Source organism: Microcaecilia unicolor, chromosome 6 (genome assembly GCF_901765095.1).
Source record: "Microcaecilia unicolor chromosome 6, aMicUni1.1, whole genome shotgun sequence".
In the NCBI taxonomy this organism is placed as follows: domain Eukaryota; kingdom Metazoa; phylum Chordata; class Amphibia; order Gymnophiona; family Siphonopidae; genus Microcaecilia; species Microcaecilia unicolor.
In genome coordinates this window covers 122578009-122603979 of record NC_044036.1, presented here as the reverse complement: position 1 = coordinate 122603979, position 25971 = coordinate 122578009, and the positions used below count along the sequence as shown (strand labels likewise).

The following is a 25971-nucleotide window of genomic DNA, read 5'->3' as shown; positions in this document are numbered from 1 at the left end:
AACTACAGAAGACGTCTGACCGCTGTGCTTGCCAACAAGGGTTTTGCCACCAAGTATTAGGTCTTGTTTGCCAGAGGGATTAAATACTTATTTCCCTCTGCAGAATGCAAATAAATTCATATACTTTCCACAATGTGATTTTCCGGATTTAATTTGTGATGTGCTATCTCTCACTGTTACCAATAACCTACCCTTCAATTATGGGCTGCTCATGTCTTTGTCAGTGGGCAAACTTACAAAATCAGCAAGGGATCAAATACTTATTTCCACCACTGTACATGGATGTGCATAGGGCCTTAAGCGCCTTTGTAAAAGGGCCCCTCAGTAACACACACTGTTAGCACATGAGCGCAGTAACTGACATGTTGAATGCTGTGTTAGAGCACAGGAACTTGGCGGGATATGAGTGGAAAATGGGCATGGACTGAATATTGCAGTTAATGCATGGTACGTACTGAGCATTGACACTTGAGCAATTAGGGCAATTTCATTTACTACCTGTTCAAAAATGTAACCACCATAAATACATAAAAACTTTTAATATTAATTAATTTAAAAAATCAAACACAAAATAAAACCCAGCGTGGCTATGTTTTGTCCTAAGGCTGCTTCAGGGGTGCACAAACCAATCAATAGTGGTCAAAAAGATATACCATATCCCTGTCGGGAACTCTTCCAATTGGCCAGTCTAAAGCAATTATTCAAAGGGTATCCAGATGACTCCAGTTTAACCATTAGGCAAACTAGGAGATCAACCTAATGGCCCTTTTACTAAAGTGTGGTAAGTTTTACATTATCAATTATCCCCCCGGGGTTTATATATGGTATCCAAAAATGGGCACTGATATTTGGGTGCCGATTCAAGATGTGCACCCAACTAGATTGGCTACATTCAATAATTGGGTGCCAGTTGGCACTAATTTGAATTTGCGCACACATCTTGCTACATGCTATTCTATAACAATATGCTCCCAAATCCCATAGTGTGTAACCCAAAAGCGAACATGAACATGGGGGGTGCATGGACGGATCATGGGCATTCCTAAAATTTGCACACAGTGTTATAGGACACCGGAGATATTCATCCAAATTTGGTGCCAGGAATTACCTTTGAAAGCTAATCAAAAAATGTATTAAGTTAGTCTAATGGTTACTTTATTTGGTTATTATTTAACGCTATACTTTATCCTACATTTTGCATACCTGATATGTATTAGCTATTTCTCTACCTCTAATTTTCTTGATATTTCTTGTACCTTTATGGATTAATACTTTTGAAGAAGGAAGATATGATCAGTGTGGAGTTTGACATCGTGTGACAGTTATTTCACAGATAAGTCCTTTCATTAGTGAACTTGTTAGAGACTTTTGGGAATTGGATTGTCAGTGACTACTAGAACATTATAATTCTTAATAACCGAGATAAGAAGGACTTACGATGTCCAATGGTGGATGACAACGACTGGCAGATGTGATATTTTTTTCACGTTTATATAAGTCATGTAGTGGTTCTGAGCACATCACATTCACGTTTTATTTTTATTATTTTCATTTTTTGAATTCTGTCTAGTCATGCTTCAGTTTTTGTTCGCTGTGAAACCTGGCATCTTAATTGGCCAAAGCTTCACCCACGGAGCACATACATAGAGCTGATGCAACATATAAGTTCTTTCATGTGCCCTTGGTTGAGGACTTTTAATTCATTCCTTCTTTGCTTGGAGCAAGTCATGCCTAGTGAGAGACTGGCTGCTGGCAATAAATATACATAGTCCTAACTAAAGATACACAAGTGTTTATGTTTCAGGCTGCTGAACAGAAATTATGTAAACCAGTTTTCAACCAGCCCCTACATTTATGAACTTTAAAGGGACTGGGGGAAAGGAAGAATAAATAATTGTCCACCAAACATCAACAGGAAGACTGAGACCTTTACTGGTCTAAGACATCCAAGTCAGCCCCCTTACAGGCACTAAGGATCATGGACCAGTAGCAATTCCAGTGCCTCTGATCCTCTAATTCCTGCATCTTCAAGACAGGGGCGTAGCCAGACCTTGGTGGGAGGGGGTCCAGAGCCCGAGGTGGGGGGCACAGTTTAGCCCACCAACGACCCCCCCCCCGCCACTTTTGATCCCCCCGTCACCAATGGCCCTCCCCCAACCACTTTCAACCCCTGCCGCCGCCGACCCTCCCCTGTTGCCGCCACCACCAGGTGCCTTTGCTGGCGGGGTCCCCAACCCCCGCCAGCCGAAGTCTTCTTCAGCGCCAGTCTCTGGCGTGTTCGCTGATCTGTTTCTGGCCAGAGGCCAGCGCTGAAGAAGACTTCAGCTGGTGGGGGTTGGGGACCCCCGCCAGCAAATGTACCTGGTGGCAGCAGAGAAGGGTCAGCGGCAGCGGGAGGGGGGTTGAAAGTGACAGCGGGGGGGTCAAAAGTAGAGGGGCCAGGGCTAAATCTGTGGGGGTCCATGCCCCCGTGACCCCACCTAACTACACCCCTGCTTCAAGAGGCTGACTCAGATGGGACATGACCATGCTACTACAGCTGTATTGCCTTGCCTCTCATAGAACAGTGTTTCCCAACTCCAGTCCTGGAGTACCCTTTTGCAGTCAGGTTTTCAGGATATCCAAAATGAATATGCATGAAATAGATTTGCATATAATGGAGGCGGTGTATGCAAATCAAGTTCATGCATAGTCATTGTGGATATCCTGAAAACCTGATTGCAAAGGGGTACTCCAGGACTGGACTTGGGAAACACTGTCATAGAAGACCAATCCTGCCTATCTTTCAACCCAGTCCTTGGGACTCACCCAGCCAGTCAAGGTTTTCAGGATATCCTCAATTAATTCAATGCACTAAAATATTTTTTTTTTTCACAGCGGAGTATGTCTGAGGGGGGGGGGGCAGAGAGTGAGTGCATTTTTAATCTGCTTAAACTTACAAGGTCAAGACAGAGTACAGTGTAATACAAACAAATCTAATTCTAGTACACTCCATAGTACAAATAACAACAGATTTGAAACTGTATTAAGTGAATGGAAGGATAACTTCAAGGTCTCTTGCACATTTTGGTGGAACTCTGTTTAACTTATATACAAATATGAGACTTGCCTAGCTCAGAGAGCCAATCACATCAATAGTTTTCTTCAGGTTTGGGAACTTCTTAACGCTTTTTGCTCTACCTCAGAAGGCTTGGTGGCATTATAGGAAGCATCTACTATACCTATTCCTGTAACATGCCTAGGCTATTAGTCTATATGATGATAATGATGTTAATTCCCTCCACATTGATCTTGTTCTCATTCATGTTTTCTATTTGCTTATATTGTTATGGAAAATCAATAAAGATGATTAGAACTAAAAAAACAAAGTCCAGACGCAATCAGTCCTTGATATAGTATGTTATTGAAGCTTTCGTCGCTGAAGAAATCTGTGGAATAACCATGTTTTTAAAGTTCTGTGAAGGGCAAAAGAGTTATTAATAGTATTTTATTGTCTGGAAGTGCATTCCAATGATAAGGTGCTCAATAAGTAATAATTCTGTCAAAAATAGTCTTCCTGAAAAAGTTATTTGGAGAAGGAAGATATAAATTCTGAGATTTTAACAGCCCGCCCACTTGCCAAAGAGATAAAGCTAACATCAATCATATAAGAAAGACCTAGGCCATGTAACATTTTTAATGCTAACCAAAGTCATTTCAAAATAATTCTGGGTTTAACTGGCATAATTGCAGCACCTAAGTAAGAGGACAAAGCGTTTCTATTATCACCCTTGACAAAAACCAGAGGGTAAAATAGGTCCCTATTGGGAGTTTTTCAAAGCTGAATTAAATAAGAAGCTGTCACTCTAAAATAGTTATTTGATTTTTATTTTTGTTTTGCTTGTGCAAGGGTCTGGGACCAAAGAAATGCATGTCGTTAACCGGAGCGTGCACTTAACCGTTGTGACCCAAAGAAGCTTGACATCTGATAAACATATGTACAGTACTGTTTATTATTATACGTACAGTATACAGTCTCCGTTAACTGACGTTAGGCTTACTTGAAGTAATCAGTTATAGCTCTCTGTACACTATTGGGTCTGTGAGTTCCATAGACTACGTTTGCCAGACGGTAAAAACTGTCATAGCACTGACATCCAGTGGCCTCCAGACAGGCCTCCATGGTGTTGAGACTCTCCACTGCTCTTGTAAAAGTGACAGGAGGAGGTTGTTGAATTTCATCAGCATGTGCCTCGCTGCTCATTTCATCATCTGTTTCATCATCAGCCGTTGTTGCCTGCGTGTAGGGGCATATCTCAACATCAGTGCTGTCGTCAGCTGTTTGTAGATCGTAATCAACAGTTACGTAGCGATGAAACTCCTCTTCAGTAACACCGGCTGGGATGTCAATAACCTGTTCATCTGACGCGTTTGCAACAGCTGCATCTGTTTCATCCCTCTCCACATCCTTAACAAAGCTTGCCCGCTTGTAGCAGTTCACAATGGTTGCCTGTGTAACATGATTCTAAGCTTCTTTCTGCATATGTAGGGAATCCAACAGTGATAGATTACGAGCCAGTTCAACAGCACGTTTATCCTTGCCAGTCTGGACATCCATAATGCTCATCAGACGACGTAGCACAAGAGCCCGATAATGTTGTTTGAAATTGGCTATTATGCCCTGATCCATAGGTTGGATCAGAGAGGTAGTGTTTGGTGGCAGGAAGACCACCTTGATGTTAGACAGCCTAACATCATCCCTGTGTGCGGCACAATTATCACAAAGCAACAAAATCTGACGCTTTTGTGCTCGCATTCTAGTGTCTAACTTCTTTAGCCACTGCTTCCAAATTTCCCCAGTCATCCATGAATTTGTGTTAGCCTCATATGACACAGGAAGTCACTTAACTTTCTTGAAGCAACGGGGCTGTTTGCTCTTTCCAGTGATGAGGGGTTCCAACTTCTCACTCTCATCCATATTGCAGCAAAAGTGGATCATCAGTCGGTCCTTCGACGTTTTACCTCCAGTAGTTTCGGCATGTTTGAATGCAAGTGTTCCATCAGGAATCGCTCGCCAGTAGAGACCGTTTTCATCAGCATTGAAAATGTGACGAGGTGCAAACTCGTTCAAGATGGTAGGACTAACTGAAACAACTCAATTTTCAGCACCAAAGTCATCAGCATCTTGTTTCTCACCATGCTGTTTCTTGAATTTTATGTTGTTTCCAACCATTCAACAATGGCTTTGAATTCAGTTAGTCCAAGACTTTCAGCTAGCTGGTTAGCTTTCTCCATAAGCAGTGGACCACTGACAGCAAACTGTCTGCTTCTGACTCGAGAAAACCACTGAAGAGCATCTTCTACCTCCTCAGCTTTTCTTGCCCGTTTCATTTCAATTTCCGTTGTGGATTTGTATTGTTTTGCCAGTCTTCCAGAAGCTGGTTTTTCTGCTTCAAGACACGTGAAATTTGACTGGGATTGACACCATATTCTTTAGCAATTGATGCTTGACTTTGTTTGTTTTCTAATTTTTTAAGAACTTCTATTCATTCAGCCAGTGTTAAAGTCTTACAGTTCCACCGCAACGACAACCCCAGTGTACACTCTAACAACATTCTTTCGCTTATTCTGCCTGTGACAGTTAAAGGGTGGGAAATTTGAAATCTCGTTGGTTGTCACGCGCTAATCGGCTTCCATATTCCATGCGCACGCTTATGCGGAGTCTTTCCTGCAGAGGAGCGGTCTTAAACCATGCATATAAGCGAATCTTGCACTTATCAGGGGTGTGCTAAACCGAAGTTTGTCCCCATAGAAATTGATGGTGCCGAAAATGGGACCAAAGTACGGCATGCAGTTAAACAGAGCATGCGCTTATCCAACGTGCACTTAAATGGAGTGCTCTATATATATAGTTTTTTGTTTTTTGTTTTTTAGGAGGTTTTTGGCCATTGATGACATAATGGCCCATTGAGTGCTGAAAGTATGTCAGTGACAAGTTCACTTGAGCACCTGGGTCTTTTGAGGTCTTTTCCTCCTTTTGTTTTTTAGATAAATTATGAATACTAAGAGCCTATGAGCAACTTATATTGTAATCTGGTAAAGCCAAATCTTAAGAAATCCTCACTCGATCCATACTCCCCAAGTAATTATCGTCCAGTTTCAAATCTTCCATTCTTATCCAAAATATTGGAAAACGGTTGTGCTTACACAGTTACAATCTTACGTAGAATCAAAAAACGTATTACATCCAAGACAATCAGGTTTTAGGAAAGGCCATAGTACAGAGACGGTTCTGACTTCCCTTCTAAGTGAAGTACATTCTAAACTGGAACAAGGTTAGATTGCATTGATTATCTCACTTGATCTGTCCACTGCATTTGATCTAATAGAACATGATCTACTACTCAATCGTTTGAAAGAAATTGGTATCTCTGGCACAATCTATAATAGTTTTTCATCTTTTCTCAGTAACCGTTCATTCAAAGTTGTTCAAAATCCCACCCCATTTCCTATGGGGTACCACAAGGATCAGTTCTATCTCCAATATTGTTTAATCTATATATCAGTCCGCTTTCGCTACTTATCCAGTCTCTGGGTATTAACTCGTATTCATATGCGAATGACTGTCTTCTTATTCATTAGTGCAGCCATTGAACATAGATTTGATACCAATTCAAAACTGCCTTGATGAGGTGGCCACTTGGCTTACAAAGCACCATTTAGTATTAAATCCTGATAAGACAATAGCATCTTGGATAACTGGTCATGGATCAATACCATCTTTAATACCTACTCTGTTTGGTAAGCAGATAATTATGGTACAATCTTTCAAATACTTAGGTGTAATTATTGACTCTGCATTATCCTTTAACGAAAGAATATCTGATGTAGTAAAATAATCTTTTTATCATTTACGGAAATTGCGTTCAATCAGAAACTCGATAGACAAAGACTCCTTGTGTACACTAACAAATGCCTATATCATAACACGTCTTGACTACTGCAATGTCATTTATGCAGGGCTCACTAAGGTCAATTTAAAACGTCTACAAATGATTCAAAACACGGCTGCCCGTGTTATCTGTCGGGCCTCAAAGTATGACAGGATTACATCGCTCTTATACCATCTTCACTGGCTTCCGGTTGAAGTCAGAATAAAATTTGAGATCCTCATTCTGACATATAAAGCATTACACTTATCAACTCCATCATATTTAGCCAATCTCACCATACCATGCTCACCGACACGTACACTCCGGTCGCTTACAGGTAATAGATTAGTAATTCCATCACCCTTGAGGGCTAGATGGGAATCTACATGAGCATCAGCTTTCTTTTTCTTATCTCCCACACTCTGGAACTGCCTCCCAAAAGTAAATAGATTAGAAGAATCATATACCCGCTTCCGTTAAGCCTTAAAAACATACTTTTTCCAGAGTACGTTTTGAAAACATCGCAGGATAAAGGGAAAAAACAGACATAATGGATGTGTTATTTCAATATGCAGCATTATAATCTTGGTTTTTAGTATGAATGTTATTCTATTTTGTCCACTCACTTCTTTAGTATGAATGTTTCTGTTTTGCTGTGCTTTCCTATCAATTACTGGATTTCTTAGTTTGTATGTTGTGTTCTAAATGTATATTTTTACAATGTAAACCATTCTGCGTTGCCAATGCAATAAGTAACAGTATAGTAAATAAATAAACGATAAACGATAATCTACAGGGTTCTTTTGGTAGAAGTAAAACTAATACTCTGTAGAAAAATTTAGATGTTCTACATTTATAATAGCCAAAATGTAGGCAGCCGACATTCTATTGTACACATTACTGTATCTCAAGAAACATAGAATTATTAAACTTATACCTTTTAATCACGTATGAAAAGACTGTGTTCAATTAAAAAAGGGTGTCATGGTCAGAACTTGTAAGTCTGAACTTTTAGTTGGTTTTGACAAACTTTCAGCACTGTTTTTCTTGTTGATGGATGCGTATGGTCAATGGTTTGCTAAGTTCTATAAAATAGCAAAAATTAGTAATTTCCTAACTTTGACCCCCTTTTAGAAAGCTGCACTATCAGCTGCTGGTATGGTAATGCTGACACAGCCCATTCACATTGAATGGGCTGTTTCAGCATTGCTGTGTGGCAGCCGCTAGCATAGCTTTGTAAAAGGGGGCCTTTATGACCTATCTTGCTCCAGTGTTTCCGCCATACCCCTAGGGAAACCATTTGCTGAACCATCTTGATGTTAAATGCCATAGAAACATAGTGGACTTGGGAAAAATCCACAATTTCGGGAATAACATATATAGAATGTTTGTACGTTTGGGAAGCTTCCAGGTGCCCTTGGCCTGGATTGGCCGCTGTCGGGGACAGGATGCTGGGCTTGATGGGCCTTAGGTCTTTTCCCAGTATGGCATTACTTATGTACTTATGTAAGTATCTTAACCTTTAATTAGCAGTGAGCCATTGCAACCCTTCACCCAAAGCAGGCAGCTTATACTTTAATTTTCTCTTAATCATGGGTTTATAAGGGTAGGATACCATTAAAGACCAGGGACAGTAGCACACAAAGGAGGAATTTTATAAAGGTTGCTTAGTTAGGTGCTAAAATATGGGGCACTATGTGCAAATTCTATATCAACAGTTATGCATGTACTTGCCGTAATAGAATACCAGCATGAGTTGGCATTTTAGTACTAAATTCAGTCATGAGCACTTGTCAATGGCTGGTGTAAATTAGTGCACCTAAATGCCCTGATTCAGCCAGACCCTCCTATGTCCATGCCCCCCCCCCCCTTGTAGCTGCGTGCTATAGAAAATAGGCATTAACCAGCCGATATTCTAAGGGGCCCTTTTACAAAGCAGCGGTAGCCCGGTGGTACTTCCCACCCTCAGTGCACGCCATTTCTAGCGCTACTAAAATATTTTTATTTTTGTAGCGCTGGTGTGTACCCGGCGGTAATCCGGCAATGCCGCACACTGCCTGGTTACTGCCAGGGTAGCTTGAAAGCCCTTATCACCACCTCAATGGGTGGCGGTAAGTGCTCCCACCCAAAATGGGCTCACGGCAACTGCTTCACTTACTGCATTTCCATTTCTTCTTTATCAATAGAAATCAAACAAAATAAAACATGGAAAAGAAAATAAGATGATACCTTTTTTATTGGACATAACTTAATACATTTCTTGATTAGCTTTCGAAGGTTGCCCTTCTTCCTCAGATCGGAAATAAGCAAATGTGCTAGCTGACAGTGTATATAAGTGAAAACATTCAAGCATTACTATGACAGTCTGACAGGGTGGGAGGAGGGGGGTGGGTAGGAAGTATGCATGGGGACATCAAAGCATATCATTGATATTCTAACCTTAAGAGTGGACTAACACGGCTACCACACTCCATTTCTTCTTTAAAACCTGCCTTTTACCTGCTACCGTAAAAAGGGGCCTCGGCACGTATTAAAAACACACGCCAATGCCAGCACAGGCTCCCTTTTACCACAACTTTGTAAAAGGACCCCTCAATGATTTAAGAATCGCGTACCACTTTCTAAGTGGGGATATTCAATGGCACTTAATCAGACAGTGCCAGACAGACAGATAGATCACCCAACAAAAAAATGTGCAGGTCAGGGGAAGCACTGGGGTGGCGTTGGGAAGGATCTGGGGGTTATGTGGGTGCTGATAATATTCAGTGCCAGTACCCAGATAGCTAAGTGGGTGGATTTAGGACAGCTCAAATGCTGTCCTAACTTTACCTGCTTAGTTATATGAGGCCTGGCACTGAATATCAGCTGGAACCCACATAACTATTTTTATCTTTAAAAGCCCTCCCTATCCCCCTCATGGTCCTGAAATTTCCCCCTCCCTTCTCCCCCTCCCTTCTCCCCCTCCCTCCTCCCCCAGCCCAAAAGCATTAAAGCACCTCCCTACCCCCTTGAACAAGCCCCCTTACCCCTCAACCCCCACTAAGGCCTAGGTAGACCCCCTGGGCCTACCTGTGTCCCTGGTGGTCCTAGTGGGGTCGTTGGGGCAGAAACAAAGCTCCCTCGCTCCTGCCCTTGTGATTGCACTTGGAAAAGGGCTGCCGTTACTGACCTTAAACTGAAAGAAGAGAGGAAATGTTGCTCTAAAGGTTCACTTGAGGAGGAAAGGACAACTAGGATTTTGTTATTATTATTTGATTTGGATTGTGAAATCACATGGCCTCCAGGGTTATGATTGTTTTGTTTAAAGATTTTTTTCAATAGAATTCCTGTGTTTTGTAACACCATCACGGGTTGCTGTGAACAAAAATGCCTTAAAACAATTTAAGCTGTGGTGCGTGCAAAGAAAATCCAAATTTTGTTTTTGACAAAGCTGTGACTCAGCCTCAGTGCTACACAGAGAGCACTGACGACACTTATGCGCAGGCAACGCTCATTCAGCATAAGAAAATAAATTAGATCTTTTATGATGCCAGAAAGGAAAGGAATTCCCTTCCGTCTAGTCTCTGGAACATATGATTTAATAAATTCAAGATGAGCAGCTGTTTTTGAAGTGGTGCTTAGAGTTTACAACTGGCAGACAGCAGCTAACGAATGCGTTTTCTCCTTCATACAAACCATATTTATTTATTTTTTATTTATTTATTTATTGCATTTGTTTCCCACATTTTCCCACCTCTTTGCAGGTTCAAAGTGGCTTACAATGTATCATTCTTGGTGGTATTGGATTAGAACATAGTTACTTATTGTTACATGGAGAATTAGAGTAACATAGTAGAAGTTTAAAACAAGCAGATATTATAAAATAATTACATATTGTTACATAGAGATTTTGAGTAACATAGTAGAAGTTTAGAACAAACAGATATTATAAAAATAGGTCTGTGTAAAGGTAGAGGAGACGCACGCATTTATATATGTTGTTCTTTGTGGTATGCCTTGTTAAAAAGATGGGTCTTCAATGATATTCGGAAGTTTGTTAGTTCGTAGATTTTTCTTAGGTTGTGCGGCAGTGCGTTCCATAGCTTGGCACTCAGTTAGGTAAAGTTTGCTGCATGCGTAAGTTTGTATTTTAGACCTTTGCAGCTTGGGAGATGAAGATTAAGGAATGTACGGGCTGATCTTTTGGCATTCCTAGTCGGTAATTCTATCAGGTCTGACATATAGGCTGGGGCATCTTCATGGATGATTTTATGAACTAGAGTGCAAATCTTAAATGTGATGCGTTCTTTGAGTGGGAGCCAGTGTAACGTTTCTCGTAGCAGTTCGGCACTTTCATATTTTGCTTTTCCGAATATAAGTCTGGCTGCAGTGTTCTGGGCTGTCTGAAGTTTCTTGATTGTCTGTTCTTTGCATCCAGCGTATAGTGCATTACAGTAGTCTAGGTGACTGAGCATCATTGATTGTACCAGGTTACGGAAGACTGTCATTGGGAAAAAATGTTTTCCTCTTTTTAATTTCCACATTGAGTGGAACATCGTTTTGGTTGTGTTTTTCGTATGACTCTCAAGTGTTAGATGATGATCGATAGTTGCTCCAAGAATTTTTAGGGTGTCCGAGATAGGGAGTGTTAAATTTGGTGTGTTTATGGTGGTGAATTTGCTCGTATTGTGTTGAGAGGTAAGTATTAAGCATTGGGTTTTTTCTGCATTAAGTTTCAGTTTGAATGCATCCGCCCATGAGTGCATGATATTAAGACTCTGGTTAATGTCGCTGGAGATTTCCTGTAAATCTTGTTTGAATGGGATGCAGATCGTTACGTCGTCTGCGTATATGTATGGGTTGAGGTGTTGGTTAGATAGTAGTTTAACCAAGGGTATCATCATTAAGTTGAATAGAGTCGGCGAGAGGGGGGAATCCCTGTGGAACTCCACATTCAGGTGTCCGTGTGGCGGATGTAGTCGAGTTAGATGTCACTTGGTAAGATCTTGTGGTTAGGAATCCCTTGAACCAATTAAGAACGTTACCTCCGATTCCGAAGTATTCAAGGAGATGTAGTAGAATACTATGATCTACCATATCGAAAGCACTGGACATGTCAAATTCTAGAAGTAGTATGTTTTTGCCAGTTGCGAAAGAGGCCACAGCATGCAGAAAACACACGTGATAACAACAGCGTTGGCCATTTTGTAGCAAAACTTGGTAAAAGGGCCCCTTATTTATTTATTTATTTATTTATGCATCACATTTAGAACTCACTTATGTCTAAAAGAGGATACAAATAATATTCACAATCATTAAAAAACATTCAAAAACTACATATTACAATAACAAGTACAAGTAAAAAAAATACTTCTCCACTAACTTATAATACATCCTAAAGCTTATAGTCCTTATAGTCCTGCTCGCACTCTTAGATCTTCCTCCCAAAATTTACTGGTTATTCCATTTTTCAGATGCGTGTATCAGATGCATGCCAAAATTGAAATTACCACAAGAGCCATGCGGTAGTCGGGCGGTAAGTCCATTTTGGCACACGTTGGTCGCGTGTAGGCGCCTACGAGGCTTAGTAAAAGGGACCCTTCGTAACCAACTGCAGTTCTATAAACATCTATACTATATGCTTGCATAAATAACAAAGTTTTAAGCAGGATTTTAAAACTAACTCCTGGAGTCTGTAAAAGGCACCCACAGCTAGGCATCCAAATGTATGTGTGATCCTGAGATCCACACGCAGTTAACAAGCTGTTAGCATTCAATTATTGACATTAATTTCCTCCAATTTGGATTTGCGCGCAGATCTGACTGCGCACAATTCTATAATCTGTGCCCTAATCCTCTCGTGCACAAGCCTAAAGGGGGCATGGCTATAGGGGGCATGAGCAGATCAGGGGCATTTCAAAGACTTACGCTCAGTGTTATAGAATTTGGGTGATACACACCCGAGTTGCACGCCAGAGTTTACACCAGGTTTCAGCTGGCATAAGTCCTCATATCCAAAATTGGATATGGGAATCCCCCAAGGTACTAGTCATAGTAGCATAGTAGATGATGGCAGATAAACCCTGTATGGTCCATCCAGTCCATACAACAATATAAACTCAGTGTAAGGTATGATGTGATACTTCATATGTATACCTGATCTTGATTTGTCAATGCCATTTTCAGTAGACGTTCTCCCGGCGCTGGCTGTGTTGTAAAACTTCTGAAGTTGTCATTGAAGCTCCACTCTGTCCCATCCAAATCTATCCACCACCCTCTCTGTCAAAAAATACTTCTTGACATTATTCCTGAGATCACCCTGGAGCACCCTTTATAGAATAGCGCTGAGTGCTGGTTTTTCATAGTGCCTCTTTTTCGGTGCCATTTACTGAATCTGTTCCTAAATGTATCAGACATCAGTCTTAGGTTCCCTGGAGCAGTGGCGTACCAAGGGGAGGGCGGTGGGGGCGGTCCACCCCAGGTGTCGGCGGGTGGGGGGGTGCTCCGCCGTCTCCTGCCACCACCCTGCGTTTTTTAAAAAAACCCATTCAGCGAGGGACGCAGGCAGCGCCTCGTGTCTGCCCTGCTGTGTGCTTTGAAAAAAGAAAATCGCTTCGCTGGCGTCGGGCCGGCCTTCTCTCGCTATGTCCCGCCCACTTTTGAGGTAACTTCCTATTTCCTCGAGGGCGGGACATAGGTAGCGAGAGAAGGCCGGCCCGACGCCAGCAAAGCGATTTTCTTTTTTCAAAGCACACAGCAGGGCAGACAGGAGGCACTGCCTGCGTCGCTGCATGGATTTTAAAAAAAACGCAGGGTGGTGGCAGGAGAAGAGGGCTCTGTCGCTCTCCACGGAGGGGGGGGGGCTCAGATGGGAGAAGGAGGTGGGGGAACTCAGAGGGGAGAAGGAAATTGGGGAGGGGTGGGGGGAGCTGAGAGGGGTTCTCAGAAGGGAGAAGGGAACTGGGGAGGGGTGGGGGAGCTCAGAGGGGTTCGCAGAGGGGAGAAGGGAATTTGGGGAGGGGCGGGGGAGCTCAGAGGGGTTCGCAGAGGGGAGAAGGGAATTGGGGAGGGGTGGGGGAGCTGAGAGGGGTTCTCAGAGGGAAGAAGGGAACTGGGGAGGGGTGGGGGAGGGGTTCGCAGAGGGGAGAAGGGAATTTGGGGAGGGGTGGGGGAGCTGAGAGGGGTTCACAGAGGGGAGAAGGGAACTGGGGAGGGGTGGGGGAGCTCAGAGGGGTTCGCAGATGGGAGAAGGGAACTGGGGAGGGGGGGGGGAGCTCAGAGGGGTTCGCAGAGGGGAGAAGGGAATTTGGGGAGGGGTGGGGGAGCTCAGAGGGGTTTGCAGAGGGGAGAAGGGAACTGGGGAGGGGTGGGGGAGCTCAGAGGGGTTCGCAGAGGGGGAAAAGGGAACTGGGGAGGGGTGGGGCGAGCTCAGAGGGGTTCTCAGAAGGGAGAAGGGAACTGGGGAGGGTGGGGGAGCTCAGAGGGGTTCGCAGAGGGGAGAAAGGAACTGGAGAGGGGTGGGGGGAGCTTAGAGGGGTTCTCAGAAGGGAGAAGGGAACTGGGGAGGGGTGGGGGAGCTGAGAGGGGTTCTCAGAGGGGAGAAGGGAACTGGGGAGAGGTGGGGGAGCTGAGAGGGGTGCTCAGAGGGGAGAAGGGGATTGGGGAGGGGTGGGGGTGCTCAGAGGGGAGAAGGGGTCTGAAGCTGGAACTGGGGTCTGACAAGGGGGCAGGAGGGAGAATGGGTCCATGCCTGGGGCAGGTGGGAGAATGGTCTGGGGCTGAAAAGGGGGGATGCAAAGCATGTGGTGGATGAAGGGGGCTGGAACTGGGGGCTGAAAAGGAGGGTATTTGGGATAAGGGGGCTAGTGCTGGAACTGTGGGCTGAAACGGGGCAGGGGCTGAAACTGGGGGCTTTAAAGGGGACAGGGAGAACTGGCTGGGGCTGAAGCTCAGGACTGGTGAGAGAAAAGGGCTGGGGTTGAAACGAGGGGCTGAAAAGGGGACAAGGAGAAGTGGCTGGGGGCTGAAGCTCAGAACTGATGGGAGAAAAGGGCTGGGGACTGGTGGGATAATGGGGCTGAAAAGGGGGGCAGGTGGGAGATGTGGGCTGGGGCTGGAACTAGGGGCAGGTGGAACTGGGGGCTGAAAAGGGGGGGCAGAGAGAGGGGACAACAGACCCTGGATGGAAGTGGGGAGCGTGAGGGAGGGCAGACCCTGGATGGATGGGAGAGGGAGGGCAGACGGATTGAAGGGGCAGAGAGAAAGGGCAGATGGTGGGTGGAAGGGGGAGAGAGAAAGAGGGCAGACTGGGGCAAATGGTGGATGGAAGGGAGAGAGAGGGCAGACAGTGGATGGAAGGGACATTAGAGAGGGCAGACACTGGATGGCAGAGAGAGAGCAAAGACAGATCCTGGATGGAAGGAAGACAGTGAAAAGAAGATGAGAAAAGCAGGAACCAGAGAGACAACAAACTGTAAATATATATTTTTATTATTTTGCTTTAGGATATAGTATTGTAGCTGTGTTGTTTATAAATAGAACATGTAAATAAGGTAATCTTTTTATTGGACTAATTTTAATACATTTTGACAACTTTCAGAGAACAAAACCCCCTTCCTCAGGTCAGGATAAGATACTGTAACAGCACTATACTGTACTGACCTGAGGAAGGAGATTTTGGCCTCTGGAAGCTAAATGTATTAGTCCAGTAAAATGGAATTATTTTATTTTCTGTATTTGTTTTATTTCTATTTGTTAATTTGTAAAGTGGTGATTGGTATTTGTTAGTTTTTTCAAATTTATATCTGCTGTCTTTATATTTTGCACAGTACTAGGGGACATTTTCTGTTTCTGTGGTGTTGCATTGTATGCAGAGTCTGGCATCGGGGGTTCAGTTTAATTTTTGTCTAAATAGAAAGTTTATGATTACTTATTCTATAGTGGATTAGGGTGTATCTGTGTTTGTGAAAAAGACATGGCTTTCGGTTGGCATTGATTGTGCAGGATCGACGATCTGTACTAATCTGTCTGTTTTCGTTTTACAATAGGTGAATTGATGTTCTAGTGCTCACTGTAGTGTTTAAGATGCTTTCCTTTTCCTTGTGTGACTCGTAGAAATTACTGCTTATGGTATGGTAGAATTGCTCTATAGGTCCTGAGTGTTTTGTATTCTCAGTATGCCTAGTACTGGATTTGGGGGGGGGGGGGGGGTGTTAAAAAATGACCGGCCCCGGGTGTCAACTACCCTAGGTACGCCACTGCCCTGGAGTTGATTCCATCTCTCAGGACCTGCAAACGAAATATCCATTCTTGTCTCTGCCAGATGGAAATTGATAATAGAGGGAACAATCAACAAATGCACCTCATCGGATCTCAGTGCTCTACACTTTTATTGAAATTCTGAATTAATGAACTGAGGCAGTGCAATTCTTTACTGCAGAATGCAGTGAAAATGGGCCCCTAGCTAAGTGGCCCTTTTACTAAAGCTTACCGTGCACTAATGGAATTTGAGTATAGTAAATTCTAAGAAGCCCATTTTATACCTGTAAGCAGGGCCGCCGAGAGTGGGGGGCAGGGGGGACAAAATTCTCCGGGCCCGGGCCAGGCCGCCGGCGCTGCAGTCCCCAGTCTCACCTGCCTGCCTCCTCAGCTTCGGGTTCCCTGCATTCGAAGCAGCAGTCACAGATCGCCTCCCTTCGGGCCTTCCCTCCCTGTGTCCCGCCCTCACAGAAACCGGAAGTTACATCAGACGAGGGCGGGACACAGGGAGGGAAGGCCCGAAGGGAGGCGATCTATGACTGCCGCTTTGAATGCAGGGGGCCCTGAGCCATGGAGGCAGGCAGGTGAAACAGAGGACTGCAGCGGCAGGGAGAGTGACAGGGGGCGGCAGCGGCGGGGGGAGCGACGGGGCGGCAGCGGCGTGGAGGCAGAGCACCCTTGCCCCAAGCCTGGCCTAGTCTCTCAGCGGCCCTGCCTGTAAGAAGCATTTTAGCATCTAGAGTATGCTACTTCCATTAGCGTACACTAAGGTTTAGTAATAAGGCATCTAAATTTTTTGTGAAGCTTTGATTCAGAGCTCATTTACATCGCTAGCAAACTTTCCTGGAAACAGCTGCCCACCCACGAGAAATCCCTCCGAGTGCCTTTCTGATTTCTTGTGGCTTGGCTATAGCTCTGAGGTTCAGGAATCTTTTTTCTAGGTTTACCAACTGGCTATGTTTCAGCTGCTCAGCCTGTTCCAGTCCCACTTTTATCCCTCTGTATGCATGAACTTCTAATTCTGATTTCTCAAAACTAAAGCAGATTTACAAGCCCAAGCAAGTCACATTGGGTCTAGATCAGACTGACCAGCAACTTTATGCCACCCAGGCCCACGAGTCCTGTCCATGGCTTCGGTATGACATATAGGTGATGTGCCTGAGCTTAAAGTTATGATGGAGGGAAAGAATGTAGCTGCCACAAACATGGCAACCCCTGATGGTCCAAAAGCATGGCTATTGGATTCGTTTTCAGGGGCGACTTCTCCAGCTCTCAGCCAGCAAGTTTACTTTGATTCCCTGTACATATCACCTGCTAAGAGTAAAAAGGAAACGAGTTTTGGATTCCACAATGGTCAAAATAAAGGGGTAATTTATCCTCTCTAGTGCTTGAACATTTATTTATCTTTACTATCCAAAACTATAGTTCTTTATTCTTTACGTTTACAATTTTTTTAAAGTCTGTAAACCGCTGAGACCTGCTTTTATTTATTTAGTGGGATTTATTAACCACCTTTATGCAGAGATTCACCCAATATAATGTACAGCAAGTGCAGTTTAAATATAAAACTTACAATTTTGTTTACAGCTTAACAATAGTAAAATGACAAAGTATAAACATAAATGAGGTAAACTTGAAAACAGCAAATTGAGAGCTAATAATAGGACTACCATGAAACAGTATCAAAAATATACACGTTTAATAGCCCTGAAATTCAAATAACAAAGATATGATGTTAGCATAATACTAATGAAACATCTAATAAGCACACTTTAGAACATTCAGATAACATAGATATGATGCTAATACTTTTCTGCAATACAGCTTACCATATAGCTGAGGGACCAGCTTCAGATATATAGATGGGGACAAGATGTGTGATACAGAGTCAGCTGGGATAAATAGATGGGTGGCTAAACTTAAGACAAGTTAATCAAGATATAAGGAACTGATCTAAGTTACAGTGTGTGTAGCAAGCTAATCTAGGCACAGAATGAGTGCATAGTCAGTCACCCCATGTATTAAAGACTTGGGAGAAGAGCCAGGTTTTCACATGCTTCCTGAGGTAGAGATAGTCTTGAGTTATACTTAGCCCCTATGGGAGTAAATTCCAAAGTGTGGAGGCTACTCCTGAGAAGGCTCGTTGGCGGGTATCACATTGTACAATTTCTCTTTATGAGGGAACAGTTAGTGCAGATCCCTGAGAGGACCTTAGAGCAGTGCCGTAGCAAGGGTGGCTGACACCCGGGGCGGGTCGCCGCTGCGCCCCCCTCGGTGCACACCCTCCCCCCTCTGGAGTGCACCCTCCCCCCCCCCCCCCCCCCGGAGCGCATTCTTACATTGAATTAGGAAGCGAGGGGTGGGCAAGAGGGCCGATCCGCCCCCGAGTGCACGTCTCTGGGAGCTGTGTCAGCTCCGCTGGTTCCCTGCTCTCTCTGCCCCGGAACAGGAAGTAACCTGTTCCGGGGCAGAGGGCAGAGAACCAGCGGAGCCGACCCCCCCCCCCCCCCCCCCCAGCGGCATGCACCCGGGGCGGACCGCCCCACCGTCTCCCCCCCTTCCTACGCCACTGCCTTAGAGGTCTTAAGGTATGTAAAGGATAGCTTATTCTTTAAGTACTCTGGCCCATTTTGTCTGAGGCCCTTGAAAATCAAACATAGAATTTTCAATTTAGCACTGTAAGGTACTGGTAGCCAGTGTAGCTTTTGCAGGAAGGGTGTGATGTGGCCGTGCCATTTGCAGCCTTCTATCAGTTGTGCTGCAGCATTCTGAATTAGTTGGAGCTAATGCAAACTCTTTTTGGTTTGACCAGTGTACAGGGCATTACAGTAGTCTAGTCGTGATGTTATCATAGCATGGATCACTGTGGTCAGACTCGTCTTTTCAACATATGGAGAGAGATTTCGTAGTTACTGTAGGCAAGAGAGACAATTTTTAAAGGTGGTTTGAATTTGCAGGATCAGAGTGAGTGATGAGTCTAGCAGTATCCCAAGATTCCTGACCTGTGATTTCAGGGGAGTTCATATTTCCCAAAAGATATTTTGAAGTCAGGTATTTGTCCACTTGTGTTTGGTACCCAAAGAATCTCTGTTTTGCTTGGGTTCAGGCAGAGTTTGTTGTTGTTTGTTATACCTAAGTTGAGGTTAGGCATGCAGTCAGTTTACTCAGAATTGTGGGTAAATCTGGTTCAATGATACGAGTAGTTGCACATCATCAGCATAGATGTAGAATTCTGTGTCCATCGACCAGAGGTTTGAGGTAGATATTAAATAAAACAGTACGGATCTCTGAGGCACCCCACAATTCAGTGCCCAAGGTAATGATGTTCTGTTGTTTCTGTCAGTATTTTAACCATAATACTATGATCCACAGTGTCAAAGGCTGCTGAGAAATCCAGCAATAGTAGCATCGAGGCAGATCTCCTGTCACGGTTTCTGCACAAATCATCAAGAAGGGACACAAAAACTGTCTCTGTTCTGTACCCAGGTCTGAAGCCCACCTCATTAGCAGCTCATAACCTTGGGGTCATCTTTGACTCATTGCTCTCTTTCTCTGCACATATCCAACATACTGCTAAAACCTGTCATTTCTTTCTCTATAATATCATCAAATTCATCCCTTCCTTTCTGAGCACACTACCAAAACCCTTATCCACACTCTTATCACCTCTTGTTTAGACTACTGCAACTTGCTTCGTTCCTTTTATCTTGCTGCACCATATGCCTGGAATAGACTTCATGAGCCGGTACGTCAAGCTCCATCTCTGGCCGTCTTCAAATCTAAGCTAAAAGCCCACCTTTTTGATGCTGCTTTTAACTCCTAACCCTTATTCACTTGTTCAGAACCCTTATTTTATCATCCTCACTTTAATATTCCCTTGTCTCTTGTTTGTCTGTCCTAATTAGATTGTAAGCTCTGTCGAGCAGGGACTGTCTCTTCATGTTCAACAATCATCAATGCTAATTGGACTTCATTTGGATTTATACATGCTAGGATCTGCATGTAAAATATACGTGTGGGTCCAAAAAAGGGGTGCAACTATGGGAGAATCATGGGTGGATTGGGGCATTTCTTCAGTTTACAAGTGGTTTTTTATTTTGTTACATTTGTACCCCATGCTTTCCCACTCATGGCAGGCTCAATGTGGCTTACATGGGGCAATGGAGGGTTAAGTGACTTGCCCAGAGTCACAAGGAGCTGCCTGTGCCTGAAGTGGGATTTGAACTCAGTTCCCCAGGACCAAAGTCCACCACCCTAACCACTAGGCCACTCCTGGGATCCACATCCAATTTAGGCATGAGGATTTATACCAGGGTTCAGTTGCTGTAAATCCTCGCGACTAAAGATAATCTTGGATCCCAGCATAAGCCGTTTAGAGAATAGCGTTTCAGCCCAGATTTTTCAGCACTATTTATAGAATTTAGTGTTTTTTTCCCTGTATAGCAGGTGGCCAGTTTTTAAAAATTCACATTTGCATGCATACAGCACTGTTTTCCAACAGAAGTGTGTTTGAATACTGACTCCACAGTATTTTGTGATAATGTAGATGCGAAGCTAGAATTTACATAAGAACATAAGTGCTGCTATACTTGGACAGACTGAAGGTCCATCAAGCCCAGTATCCTATTTCCAACAGGGGCCAATCCAAGTCACAAGTACCTGGCAAGATCCCAAAACAGTACAATACAATAAGTTGCAAGATCGGAGACAACATGGTTTCACCAAAGGGAAATCATGCCAAACGAATCTCATTGAATTCTTTGACTGGGTGACAGGAGAATTAAATCAAGGACGTGCTATGGGCGTCATCTACTTAGATTTCAGCAAGGCTTTTGACACGGTTCCCCACAGGAGGCTCTTAAATAAACTAGACGGGCTGAAGATAGGACCCGAAGTGGTGAACTGGATTAGGAACTGGTTGACGGACAGACGCCAGAGGGTGGTGGTGGTGAATGGAGTTCGCTCGGAGGAGGGAAAGGTGAGTAGTGGAGTGCCTCAGGGATCGGTGCTGGGGCCGATTCTGTTCAATATATTTGTGAGTGACATTGCCGAAGGGTTACAAGGTAAAGTTTGCCTTTTTGCGGATGACACCAAGATTTCCAACAGAGTGGACACCCCGGAGGGAGTGGAAAACATGAAAAACGATCTGAAGAAGCTAGAAGAATGGTCTAACGTTTGTCAATTAAAATTCAATGCGAAGAAATGCAAAGTGATGCACTTAGGGAGTAGAAATCCAAGGGAGACGTATGTGTTAGGCGGGGAGAGTCTGATAGGCACGGACGGGGAGAGGGATCTTGGGGTGATAGTATCTGAGGACCTGAAGGCAACGAAACAGTGTGACAAGGCGGTGGCCGTAGCTAGAAGATTGCTAGGCTGTATAGAGAGAGGAGTGACCAGCAGAAGAAAGGAGGTTTTAATGCCCCTGTATAAGACGTTGGTGAGGCCCCACCTGGAGTATTGTGTTCAGTTTTGGAGGCCGTATCTTGCGAAGGATGTTAAAAAATGGAAGCGGTGCAAAGAAAAGCTACAAGGATGGTATGGGATTTACGTTCCAAGACGTATGAAGAGAGGCTTGCTGACCTGAACATGTACACCCTGGAGGAAAGGAGGAACAGGGGTGATATGATACAGACGTTCAAATATTTGAAAGGTATTAATCCGCAAACGAATCTTTTCCGGAGATGGGAAGGCGGTAGAACGAGAGGACATGAAATGAGATTGAAGGGGGGCAGACTCAGGAAAGATGTCAGGAAGTATTTTTTTCACGGAGAGGGTGGTAGACACTTGGAATGCCCTCCCGCGGGAGGTGGTGGAGATGAAAACGGTAACGGAGTTCAAACATGCGTGGGATATGCATAGAGGAATCCTGTGCAGAAGGAATGGATCCTCAGAAGCTTAGCTAAAATTGGGTGGCGGAGCAGGTGGGGGGAAGAGGGGGTGGTGGTTGGAAGGCAAGGATAGGGGAGGGCAGACTTATAGGGTCTGTACCAGAACCGGTGATGGGAGGCGGGACTGGTGGTTGGGAGGCAGGAAATACTGCTGGGCAGACTTATATGGTCTGTGCCCTGAAAAGGACAGGTACAAATTCAAGGTAAGGTATACACATATGAGTTTGTCTTGGGCAGACTGGATGGACCATGCAGGTCTTTTTCTGCCGTCATCTACTATGTTACTATGTTACTATGCTGCTTATCCTAGAAATAAGCAGTGGATTTTCCCAAGTCCATCTTAATAATGGCTTGTGGACTTTTCTTTTAGGAAGATAGCTAAACCTTTTTTAAATCCTGCTAAGCTAACTGCTTTTACCACATTCCCTGGCAATGAATCCCAGAGCTTAATTACACATTGATTAACTAATAAGCATCTCATCCCTTCCTGTAGAACATCACTTTTTGAGGACTGTTTTCCAGCATGCCACAAAATATTATGAATATGCTGAATCATGGCATCTGAGGTAAAAAGTAGTGCCTCACTCAAAAAAGGGAAATTTCCAAAGAGAAAGTTAGTGTGAGTGAAAAGTAAACTTCCTGTTTATGCAACAAATTACCTAAAAAGTGGTAATACTGAGCAAGATGAGTCAAAACTCTTTGCCTAATCCTCAGACCACAAGTTGCTTTATTTTTAAAACAAAATTGAAAAATTGTGGAGATGACTCAAATTCTACCCCTCCCCCTTCCCCATTATTTCAGCCGTAGTAGCTTGTATTTCTTTTTACATGTTTGTTAATTTATGCAGTTCACCATCTAGCACAATATTATTTACACATTCTGAGTGGTTTGCAAAATAGGAAATTGATTAATCTCTATGTAATAAGTGGCAATAGGCTGGATGTGAGGGATTTAAAATAAGCTCTCTGTGCTTTCTTCCCTTGCCCTTTCATTACAACACGTAGGGCCCTGTTTACTAAGCCTTGCTATGGATGTCTCTAGCATTAGCTCGTGCTAAAAATGCTAGCACACCTTAGTAAACAGGGCCCTTAAATTTGAAATGGCTTTCATTGGTTCAGACATGATAACACATGGAAATAGTCTCTTTAAACTATGTACCAGGGTGCAGGAAAATGTCTACATTCAAAAGCTTTAAGAAAGCATTAAAAGCCTGGTTTTTCAAACAAGCATTTAACTCCACAATATAATGGCGAGGACTTGGCGGTAGTTTCTCTGGCTTCTCCCTCCTTTACTGTAGTAACTTCCTATTCTGTCTATTATTTGTTATTATCTTATTCTGACCCTCCCATTCTCCCTTTTCCCTTCTCTCCCTCTCTCAGTCTCTCAATCTCTGTTCTTCACTGAGGAGCACTTTTACTAAGCCACGGTAAATTGTGGCCTGCACTGGTTTTGGCATGTGAAATTGGCGTATTCTGAGCCATTTTTTACTGTGGAGGGAAAAAGGCCTTTTTTTAAAAAATGGGGCAGTAAATGGCTGTGCACTAATATTAAAATTAGCACGTGGTTACTCACTGCCTGAGCCCTTACCGCCACCTATTTAGAAGGCGGTAAGGGCTCGTGCGCTACTCATGCGGTAATTGGGCAGCGCGCGGCAATGTGTCCATGCTGCTGATTACCACCAGGAATGCCCCCTGCAGTAGAAAATAGAAAATTATTTTCTACCGTGAGAACTTGCATGTGCTAACTTCGGAACTACCACTGGGCACCCATGCAGTAGGGGTTTGGCGCATGCTACCTGCGTGGTACCTCTACTGAGGCTTAGTAAAAGGGCCCCTTAGTTTGAGTGAATGGTTATGATAACCATCTATCATTCGAAAACCATGCTAAATCCATCACTAAAAAAACGTTCAACATAATGTGGATTTTGAAACGAGTGAAATCTTATCTTCCCTTGGACACCTTCCGGAACCTAGAGCAATCCATCACCCTTTCTGTGAAAGATTATTTTCTTAGTTTCCTCCTAAGTCTATTTCCTCTTAACCTCATTGTATGCCCTCTCATTTCAGAGTTTTCCTTCATTTGAAAAAGGCTCACCTCATGTACATGAATGCCACTGAGGTATTTACACATCTCTATCATATCCCCTCTCTCCCACTTCTCTTCCAATGTATACATGTTGAGGTTCATAAACCTGTCCCTGTCTGTTTTATGACAGAGACTGCTGACCAGTTTTATAGCCACCATCTGGACCGACTCCATCCTGTTTATACCCTTCTGTAGATGCAGTCTCTAGAATTACACACAGTACTCTAAATGGGGCCTTACCAGAGACTTTTGTGCGTTCCTACTACATTTAGCAAAAGCCTTTCCAGGAAAGCAGGATTCAAGGCCTGATTACAACATGCCAAAAATACTGGTGTTGTCTTGGCTAGAATAATCAAAGACAAAAGAGGTGCAAGTTTCTGTAGGGACATTTTCCTTAGGCAATTTGTAAAGTGACAATACATGTATATTTTCTCTTTGAAACTCGGTACAAAGTGTGTGGTAAAAAAATTTCCTGCGAACTTTACAGTTGTATGAGCAATATAAAAATCTTCTCCTTCATGATCTCCATAGACAATATTGCATTGAGCCTTCAATTTCAGGAAATATAATTCTAATGGGGGAGCATTTACTCACACTTAGGGAGTAATTGTATAAAGAGCCACCTAGATTTAGGTTGCAGGGAGGCACATAAATGGCAGTATTTTAGTCATTTTTGCACACATGTTCACTTACACATGTAAATGAACTTTTATGGAACTTGTGGTAAACGTCTGTGCCATGATTTGATGGTGTATACTGTGCCGGTGAGTGTGCCAGAACATAGGCCCTCATTTTTATCACGGTGCAAGCGTTTACACCATTAGGATCGCACCTTAAAGTGCACATATTTTCAGACATTTGAGCCATTACTCTATAAAGAAACTTAGATGCCTACTTTTCTCTATAGAATAAGCTTTAAATAGGTGCCATAACCATCTCCCAACTTGAGTATCCTTTATAGGATTACCCTTCACATCCACACTAATGGTGTCATCCTGCACTATTTTATTCCTATAGACACTGCGGCAGACAGTATGCATCAATAAGAACATAGAACAAGAGTAGCCATACTGGGTCAGACCAATGGTCCATCTAGCTCAGTATCCTGTTTTCCAAACAGTGGCCAGGCCAGGTCACAAGTACCTGGCAGAAACCCAAATCATGGCAACACTCCAAGGTTTGTCCAAACTTTTTTTAAACCCAGATACACTAACCGCTGTTACCACCTCCTCTGGCAAAGAGTTCCAGAGCTTAACTATTCATTGAGTGAAAAAATATTTCCTCCTATTTGTTTTAAAAGTATTTCCATGTAATTTCCTTGAGTGTCCCCTAGTCTTTGTACTTTTGGAACAAGTAAAAAATAGATTTACTTCTACTTGCTCTACACCACTCAGGATTTTGTAGACCTCAATCATATCTCCCCTCATCCGTTTCTTTTCCAAGCTGAAGAGCCCTAACCTCTTTAGTCTTTCCTCATGTGAGAGGAGTTCCATCCCCTTTATACCATTAGCATGCATTAATTATTAGTAAATAACCCCCTTCATCAGTTTGTATCTGGATCAAGCTTGTGCTTTTTTCATTGATAGCTCAAGGTGAGTTACATTTCAGATACGGCAAGCATTTCTCTATTCCCATAGTGCTTACAATAAGATTTACTATAAGGTGCACATTAAAACACCCCCCCCCCCCCCCCCGATATTCAAAAGCATTTAGCTGGCCAGGATTGGCACCTGGCCAGTTAAATGTCCCATAATCGGCTATCCAGCAATATTCAGCGGGAGATAGCCAAATTAAAAGGTTGATGTTTGAAAAGATGAAGTCACTTTTAACGGGAGTAATCGTTTACACAT

At 43.5% G+C, this 25971-nt stretch overlaps 1 long non-coding RNA gene across 1 annotated transcript in view; it reads right to left on the bottom strand.

Moving 5' to 3' along the window:
- The window catches only part of LOC115472744, a 133665-nt gene extending 123615 nt beyond the window's left edge, over nucleotides 1-10050 (bottom strand). The window contains exon 1 of the long non-coding RNA XR_003942554.1: nucleotides 9981-10050. This is a non-coding gene — a long non-coding RNA (uncharacterized LOC115472744). The remainder of the gene's footprint in view (nucleotides 1-9980) is intronic.
- Nucleotides 10051-25971: the final 15921 nt, after the last annotated feature.